At 36.1% G+C, this 9,882-nt stretch overlaps 1 protein-coding gene across 3 annotated transcripts in view; it reads left to right on the forward strand.

Annotated features, from left to right (window-relative positions):
- psmd14.L (proteasome 26S subunit, non-ATPase 14 L homeolog) overlaps nucleotides 1–9,882 on the forward strand; it is a 52,825-nt gene that overhangs the window by 27,035 nt on the left and 15,908 nt on the right.

A 9,882-nucleotide genomic window follows, 5' to 3' on the forward strand; every position in this document is an offset into this window, starting at 1 on the left:
CAACTCCTCACTACGTTCTTCAGAAGTTGTCAAGGGGGGCGACTTTGCGATTTGTTGGTTTTACCACCACCAATTTCAGTTATTTCTAATGGAGAGGCATTTTCGAAGATCTCACAGTCGGTCACTGCCCTTAGGCTACAAATACCATTGTATTGCTTGTTTCACTTTTTTACTGGATTGACTTTTTAAAATTTTGTTTTTACATACATTGAAATTTTTTGCAAACTGCAAAGAAACTGACTTGAAATTGCTTGAATTAGCATTTTTTATGTGTTTACAAATATATATATATATATATATATATATATATATATATATATATATATATATATATATATATATATATATATATTATTTTTTTTTGTTTTATAAATAGCTGTTCATCTAAAGGATAGGTTTTCAAGTTCTAAATACATTCTTTGGTATTTTTTCTGAGTAGGTAGCTCTGTATAAAATGGCGTGTGCTGATTTAGGACAGAATTTTCCACCTTTTGTAGTAACGAAAGGAGTCATGGGTGTGATAAATAAAGCCTCAGGGTCTGTTATACTAACGCTAGGGATGATGGAAAAAGCTATGGTTGTATATGGCTTAGCTTTGTTGATAATCCGTATAATAGGTGGCATATCAGATTTGTGACATAGGTATTCTGCAGCACAGTGTGGAAGAGAAGGATTAGACAAGTGTATCATATGCAACAAAATAAGGATCCTTCTCCAAGGCCATGTAGCCTAGTGTAATGGTGTGTTCCCTGTATATATTTATATCTTTTTATATCAGATTTATTTTACCCATTAAATTATTTTCCGTCTTCTGGGGTATGTTTCGCCAATTTTCTTTCATCAGTTCCAAACAACAATATGGCTGTATAGACCAAAAAAAAGTCTTCGACACAGGGTGGTGCTGGGAGGTAACTAATGAAGGTAATGTTGGTGAATGCTGTATTTTACATATATATTGCTTTGAGATAAGAAAATACTGGGAGCTTTTTCATGTTAAAAGGATACTTAGATTCTTACTCCTTGACCTTGTTAAATAAAAGCCTTGTGATTCCATCATATTTTCCCACTTTCTGTGCTGAGATCCAATGGTTAATTTTACTTCTGCTTCTCTGTTTTTCCAGGTTGTTTAGTAAATAGAACCAGTGAATCCTCTGAGAATATAGCCAGAGAATGCAAATACTCCTAGGAATGTGTTTGCTGGAACCAAAATTGACATTGTATAAATAATTTGAATGTGTCTTAACGTCAAGCACACAATCACATCATTTTTAGTGATATGCATTTGGCATAAGTCAATTTCTGTTGTTTCTGCTTTCCAGTGAAAATGGCTTAAAATGTCTGATTTCCCTAAATTTTTTATGCTGTGGGCCTACAGGAGACCGCAAATGATGTTTTTCTCTTGTGAATGCCTGACAGTGCACAGTAGCAGAAATAACCTAATAATAAAGAACCCTAGCTGCACTCTGTGTCACATGTTCCATTTTAATTTTTAAAGATTTCATAAGGAGAGCAAAAAGTTGATAACCGGTCTGTTGCAGGTGATAAAAGTTGTTTAGATGGGACATTAGTCCTTTTTTCACACACCTGGCATCTCTACAATGCTTTTGTGGTCACAGAATACATTAGAAGAACATGCTTGATTTAGAATGTAAGTTGCTCCGTGCAGCTTAGTTCAGTTGTTTAGGCAAATTAAATGGGTCATGTAATATTACAGGTATGGGACCTGCTATCCAGAATGCTCGGGACCTGGGGTATTCCCTAAATTTCCGTAACTTGGATCTTCATACCTTAAGTCTACTAGAAAATCATTTAAACAATAAATTAACCCAATAGGCTGGTTTTTCTTCCAATAAGGAGTAATTATATCTGTTTGGGTCAAGTACAAGGTACAGTTTTATTACAGAAAAAAAGGAAATCATTTTTAATAATTTGGATTATTTGGACACAATTATGTCTATGGTAGAAAGCCTTTCAGTAATTTGGAGCTTTCTGGATAATGTGTTTCCGGATAACTGATCCCATACCTGTAAAGGTTGTGCCTTTGATCTCCATGTACATAAAGGCAGTATTTGCAGGGCTGTGGAATTGGTTTTGGTATTAGATTGTAGCAGCATGTTAAAGGAAAACTATACCCCCCAAACAATGTAGGTCTCTATAAAAAGATATTGCATAAAACAGCTCATATGTAAAACCCTGCTTCATGTAAATAAACCATTTTCATAATAATATACTTTTCTAGTAGTATGTGCCATTGGGTAATCATAAAAAGAAAATTGCCATTTTAAAAAATAAGGGCCGCCCCCTGCGATCGTAGGATTCAGTGTACTCACAAACATACCAACAAACCATACATGTTAGGTCACATGAGCCAATTAACAGACAGAGTTCTGTCTTTTGCTTCCACACTTCTTCCTGTTACAGTTGAAGTATTTCTGGTCAGGTGATCTTCGAGGCAGCACAGAGACCATCACGAAATGGTGGCTCAAGGCAAGAGATGTAAAAGGGCAATATTTACTTAAATATATATTCCAGTTTGGTAAGATTCTTTAATATGCCACTTAATATGATATGAACTATCTGTTGCTTAAGTATTCATTTTGGGGGTATAGTTTTCCTTTAAACTTTTCCATAACTGTTTTCATTATTTCAATGCTTTCAGAGAGGAATACTATCTATTCTATATGGACAATAAGTCTGGCCTGTACTCTAAATATTGTCACTTGAAATTCAGACCGTATCTATAATATCTATCTATATCTATATCTATATCTATATATATATATATATATATCTCAGCGGTTCCCAAACTGGCCTTCCTGGGTGCTCTTGGTGCAGTGACGGGGGGCTCGGTTTGATGGACAGTAACGGATGTATTAACATTGGCGATAAACCTCACCAGTGATATTGGCATAGTAATCAGACCAATCAGCAATCCAATATAAACAGTCCTCTACAATTTAGAAATCTAAAGCAAAGATCTGATTGGTTGCTATGGGCAACATCACTGGTGATGTTTGTCTCCAGTGTTCATAAACATGCCCTGTAGAGTAAAATTTTAGAGAAAAGCCTATTTACTCAACCTGAAAGTCCAGCTTGAAGGTCAGTTAATGGGAGATGTATGGTGAAAGCTTAATTAATGTCCTGAATATTCTTGAAACTATTGCTAAATGACTTGTAAATGAATAGTTTCTATATGTCTGTAACCTTATTTCTAGCTAATAGGGGACCTGACTTTTGAACCTCCAATGGGGGATTGAGCTGAAAAAATCCAATAAGAACTGCTATATATGGATACAATGCACCACTCTGCAATACAATATACCTGTGTACAGTCCAAGCCAAGATACAAAAATAAATATTGTATGCATTAAAATGATTCTGGCTTTTGTAGCCAGTTATAGTCAATTGCCCTAAAGCCATTTTGAGCTGCCATTGTTTTCTTTCATTGTTGATGCTTCCATTTGAGTCTCACAATGTCAAAACCAATGCTGGACATCTGTATGACTCGTTTAGGTTTCATAAAAGGAATCTAAAATAAAGCTCAAAATATTTTACATTCTTTAATTGTTAAAAATATGGATTTTTGGTCAATGTTTTTACAATAATTATACTTTTTGTGGCATTCTGATTGTCTGTAATTTGTCCACCATACATATAGACATGTAATTATCCACCCTGCTGTCTCTGTGGAAGATTATCTGAGGCATTCTCTGCAGAAATGATCAGAACACCACCATCTATTGGTGAACAATTTAAGATAAATACATCCGAGAGCTGTACAATGGCTATTCCTATCCCATATGTATGAATCAAAATGTTCTACACTCATAACATGTTTGTTTTGTATTATGAGGGAAGCACATTATAAAAACTTTGATTATAAACAGTTTATATATTTTTTTGGTTAATTTTTATGAAGTAAACCCCACAACCCTAAACAGCTGGCAGCTCCATGTAGGAAATAGTTTCGGCACAGTACTGTTTAATAAGCAGGCGTCAGCTTGTCTGAAAAAACAAAACAAAAATAAGGCAGATGACAAAAAGCAGACCCGTTATCCTTAAAAGAAGACAAATTTGGAAGGATTCTATTGTTTGAAAATAATCTGGCATTTATTTAGTTGAACTGAACAATATTTATTTTTTACATTCCATGGGTCAGTCACCTGCCATCTTTGTATAGAATAAATATGGAATGGCGTTCTTGTTTTCCAAGCCATGACGATTCCTCAAGCGAACACAGATGTACAAAAAAGATGCGCTTCTTATTTTCTATTGACAGCTTCCAAATATTTAGTATCTAATTCCAAGACTTGCGATTAGTACAGAATCCATGGTACTGAAACGGCACATCCCACCAGCTAATTATATTTGCAAGGTCAGGGAAAATACATATTTCGAGGAAAGATAAAGGGCTGTATTAATGTGTGTCTTCTGTTATATCACAGTTTGTTGATCTGGAATATAATGTGTACAATTCACAAATTTGTCTTGCTAACAGAAAGTGGTGTGTGTGTGATTGTGTTTATTTTACTAACCAGTATATTCACAGCAATCACTTCCAAATATCTCTCCAGTAAAGATGTGTTAATTACAAAACAGACAAGGTCTTCTATTATATTAAAGCTTCTAACAAGAAGACAGCAGGAATCACACATTTAAATAGCGTCATCAACCCCTATTTTAGTCCCGTGTTTTGATCTGCGAGTTACGCATAGACCAAAGGTGCTATTAAAGCATGAGTGTATGAAATAGGCAGCAATATAGGAACCAAATTTATTCAACAAGAAAACAGACCTTTAACATGATTTTAACAAGCCTACAAAATTATAAGCCATCATATGCTGCCGATTCATTCGGTGATATAAAGGAAACTAATAGATGGTTTCCTAATCTAGCCAACCCGCTAATGGGTTAGTTACAAGATGTCTTCTGCAAAACAGCATTATAAGTCTCAAGGCAAGGAGAAAATCAGCAGTGTTTCATAGTGTTGTCTATAGAAGCTTGGAATTTGGGATTCAAGTTGTTAGCACTGAGCATCATTGCTGCCTAAAGAGGCTTTTACTCTACACCAGCATTTTGTTATAGGGGGTAACATTTGGGCTTTGGATGCTGTAGTATTGCAGCATAAAGTATGACCAATGTCTCTCTCGGCTATGAATTTCCTATCCCTCCTATAGATCCTCTATCTCTATTATCTGTGTATTTACCAGTACTAATAAAGAGCTCCTTTTTCTACCTACTCTGTATTTCCTTTTCTGATAATGAGCATCTATATATTTTTTAACCTATAAAACCACACAAATATTGTTTTGACTTTACAGCATTCTGCTTATGTTACTTTTTATCCCTCTGTGATGTTTACCGTGCGTTTTTGCTCTTTAGAAATAACGTGTACAACCCCAGCTCTGCATTTTCTTTCCACTTAATCGCATTCACTTTAAATATAAATCCATAAGTCCACTGGGGCATGTTTCTCCAGTCTTACTGTGGCATAATTAACACCTATTTCACCCTAACTCATTAGAGCTTTGGACATGAGCGACTGGAATTATTTTGATATAATTGTCTGACAGAAGCCTTGATTTCTCACTGTGCAATGAAAAAAGTAATTAAAATACTTAGTAAAAATTAGAATGCAGAATAAATGGCTAATCGTATTTATGTACATAATTTTTATATTTTCACATATTGATTCTAATTTTAGTAACCACTTTGTTCTATATACAAATTTCCTTAAGGCAGTTGCTATAGTGATGGCAGTTGATGCCGTTATGTTTTTCCCCCAATGTTAAAGGGGAACATTCTCGAAAATGAAAATTGAATATAAACTTTTCTCATACTGAGTTAAGAAACTTTTTAAATACAATAAATTAAAAATTCAGCACCGTTTCTGAAATAATAAAGTTTATCTTCATTACCCCTCTCTCAGCATCTGCTTCTCTTCATGTAGCAGTTGGGTGTCAGATATTCATTGACGGTTGGATCCATTATATCTTATGGGGGGCTCCCTTTCCTAGCAGATGTATTAGAGTTCACTCAACTGATTCCACTACAAAATCTAACAAAATAACTGTCTTTTGCACAAATCCTGCATGTAGAGAGACATGATGCCTGTTGATTTTAATAGATCTTCTAAGCAAAAGGAGCCCCCTATAAGATATATTGGATCTAACTATCAATGTATATCTGACACCCAACTCCTGCATGAAGAGAAACTGATTCTGAGAGAGGGATAATGAAGATAAACTTGATTATTTCAGAAACTGTACAATATTTTTCATTGATTATATTTAGAAAACGTTTTATTGCAGTGTGCTGAAGCTTATATTAAATTTTTATTTTACCGATAGTTCCCCTTTAAAGTAGGCAGTAGTTTTTATAACATAATAAATACATTAAAAATTAATGAGATGTTTTAAAATAAGGGTACATGCTATTAGTATATTAGCTATAATAGGGTACAGCATTATAAAAGAACTCCACCCTGTGGACACAGTGATAGGCTAAATACACCGATGTTTTCCTAGCTAACTTTCCTTGTTATGACCTAAGGGTATCTATGACCAAACAGTGGCCTCCAACTGAAACAGTCAGGTAACCAATACTGTAGGGTATTACTGGTCCTTTAAAGGGACATTTTTTTTCTTATTGCTAAAATAAAAATAAAACCACTGAAATTCGCATATGCAAATCTAACTTATAAATTTGGAATAAAATTATGAAAATAACAGGATAGCTGGGTCGACTTTTATTTTGAACACACCAGATTGATGATTTGTGCAGCTAAATTAGTTTAATGTAGTAGTTTTCACTTGCCTGAGCAAACGAAGTCTAACACACCATATTAAAGACAAGCCCCTTGGAGCACTGCATTGAATATATTATAAGCACTGAGATGGTTGTTGCATGTATAAAATGTTATTGCACAGAAGAGAAACAAGCAATAAGGATATATTGTAAAAACAACATTGGTAGACATTATACCGATGCTTATTTGCTCAGAGTACCGTGTGCATTTTAAACCTTAGCTTTAAGCTTCAAAATAGTACGCTATTTTAGTGGTTGAGGTTTGCAAGTTCTGATAATAAGCATTGAACTGAAAATATCTTCGGAAGTATCCATTTGACCTTGTTCTATTGGCTGAACCCACATTTCTTTTTTACTAGATCCCTTCCTTGTTAAAGCTGGCCATAGCATGTTATAGCCTATGTTGGATGAACGATCGTCCATTCCAATATTCCAACCTACAACTAACCATTCAGATTAATATACAGTAGTAAAGAGAACAAATCGCACAATGCTCAGGCCATGAATTGACAGACGGCAATCGTACAAAAGTTATGTACGTCAAATAGTTTTGACAATCTCCATTTGATATCGTCATATACGCAATATATGCAGAGATATTATCGTTAGCCGATGTAAATCCTTTAACTTGTCGACTGAAGGCCAGATCGCCATGGTATGAAAAATGTTTGGATATTCCACTCCAAAAATCATACGAACCGCCGTTTCGTACAATGGCATCTATGGCCAGGTTAAAGGAGAAATCAACCTGTGGGGAAAAAACCCCCTACCTCCCACCCCAGGTAGACCTCCTCCCCCCCCCAGACTAACTACTCCCCCCCCGGTAAATGCCCTATACTCCATACTTATCCCTCGGCGCAGATTGCTCCAGCGAAGATCCACGCGTCCTCTGTAAGCTGACTGTGAGATCGGTATTTATGCGCATGCGCAGTTGGAGCAGTTGGCCGGCTTGCGCAACTGTGCATGCGTGAAATTACACGTAAATTGCTGATTTCCCAGTCAGATTGCAGAGGATGTGGATGATGAAGGCGTGGAACTTCACTGGAAGAATCTGCGCCGAAGGGTAAGTATGGAGTATGGGGCATTTCCCCGGGGGTAGTTAGCCTGGGTGGAGGGAGGTCTACCTGGGGTGGGGGGTAGGGTTTTTTTCCCCACAGGTTGATTTCTCCTTTAAGGCTGAATCTATACTGGAAATGGATCATTCTGATCTTAATCAATAAAGGCTAGTGTGTTGCATAATGTTTACACATAGCCTTGTAGTCCACCCACTCTTGCCCCTCTGAAAAATATGGGGGCTCGCAGATTTCATGCTGCTGCACATGCAAGCAACAGGAATTTTAAAGGCCTATAATTGCACATCTTAGGAGCCTTACTGTTGGGATGCCTGTAACCCTTTTCCCTTTTGTGCTATACCTGACACCTACTTCTCATCAGAGCACTAGTGTTGACTTTATATTAAAGGTATTCTGTCATAATTATGGTGTAGTTTTCATTTAATTACACTGTTTGCATTACAAATAATTCACTCTACCATATAAACTTTTCTTCCTGAACCAGAAAATCTAGTTTTACTAGCTGTAATATTGGTGTGCAGGCAGCCATCTCAGGGCATTGTGCCTGACCCTGTGCTTTCAGAACTTCACAATGGAACGGCTTTTAATGCAGGTGTCAGGAAGCCGTTATCTTGTACATTCCCATTGTTCTGTTGATAGGCTATGGGGGAAAGGGGGGGGCTGATATTACTCCAACTTGCAGTGCAGCAGTAAAGAGTGACCAAAGTTTAGCAGAGCACAATTCACATGACTGAGGGCAGCTGGGAAACTAACAACCTGTCTAGCCCCATATCAGAATTCAAATGAAATTAAACTTTCTCTTTTCAAAATTGGATTTCAGTGCATTATTGACTGATGCTTTTTTAAATGCATCATAGCTAGAGTGATCTTATTTTTATTCAAGATCTGATTGAGGTGTTTAATTTAAAGAAATCCTTGGGATCATCTCGACTACCTGAGAATATAAAAAGATATTAAGGTGGTTGTAAACAGGGTGATGAAAGCTGCTGGCAAATTATTGGCCTGTGTATGGGCCCCTCCGACGGGCTTCCACAACAGATATCTGGCCAAAAATTGTCCAGATATCAATGAGACAGGTTTAAAACCTTTTGACATTTTTGCTTTGGCTATATAGTGTAGCTGTCTGTAAGAAACCTCTTTTTCAGATTGTGGGCTATACTTTATATGAAGGAATTTTCTTTAAAAAAAAAAAATCAAACCAAATGTGAACGGTTAGCTCTCAAACAGTATTTATCCAAGCAAATAACAGGAACTAGTCCAAATCGGTACATAAGGTTTTTAAATCTGTGGGAGCCATATCAAGCATACGCAGATGACAAGAAATTGGAATCCAAAACAGTGAAGCACAGAATTCTTTTGGCACATGAATTATGGGTTGAAATTTTTATGCTGATTTTAAAGTCACAATTTTTAGTTACTTGCAGCCTCATGTTGAAGCTGCAAGCAAGCCAAAGAATATAAATGCAGTTATGGTGTACAACCATGTCAAGAATAGATTGGCAAAAATAGAAAGATAAGTAATTAAAAAAGTACCCATAACAATAATATTGTAGCCTCAGAGAGAAATTGATCGGCCAGGTCAATAAATCTTTGTCGGTCCCAGTGCAATCTATCTATGTTTGCAGGGCCAAGCAGGCAGCTCCCCTTTGTTTTCCTGGCAAATTGGTCTTTTTAGTTGATGGTTGATTTGTACGATTGTTCTGAGAAGATCGTGGTCTCACAATCAGGATCTGATCTTTTAAAAATCTATGGCCAGCTTAAGAGGCACATTTATCAAGGGTTGAATTTCGAATTCATGCAAGTTTTTTAAAACTCCCATGAACTCGAAATTTGACCAAACGTAATTTATTAATAAAATCGAACTTTTAAAACTCGGATGAATAGAATCGAACAGAAAACTTGAATCAAATTTGATTCCAATTAAAAAAAACAAGATGAGTCTTGTAAGAATGTAAAATGTCAGGAAGGCTGCAAACAATTCAAAATTGATCCCTGTACCTCT

Source organism: Xenopus laevis, chromosome 9_10L (assembly GCF_017654675.1).
Source record: "Xenopus laevis strain J_2021 chromosome 9_10L, Xenopus_laevis_v10.1, whole genome shotgun sequence".
In the NCBI taxonomy this organism is placed as follows: Eukaryota; Metazoa; Chordata; class Amphibia; order Anura; family Pipidae; genus Xenopus; species Xenopus laevis.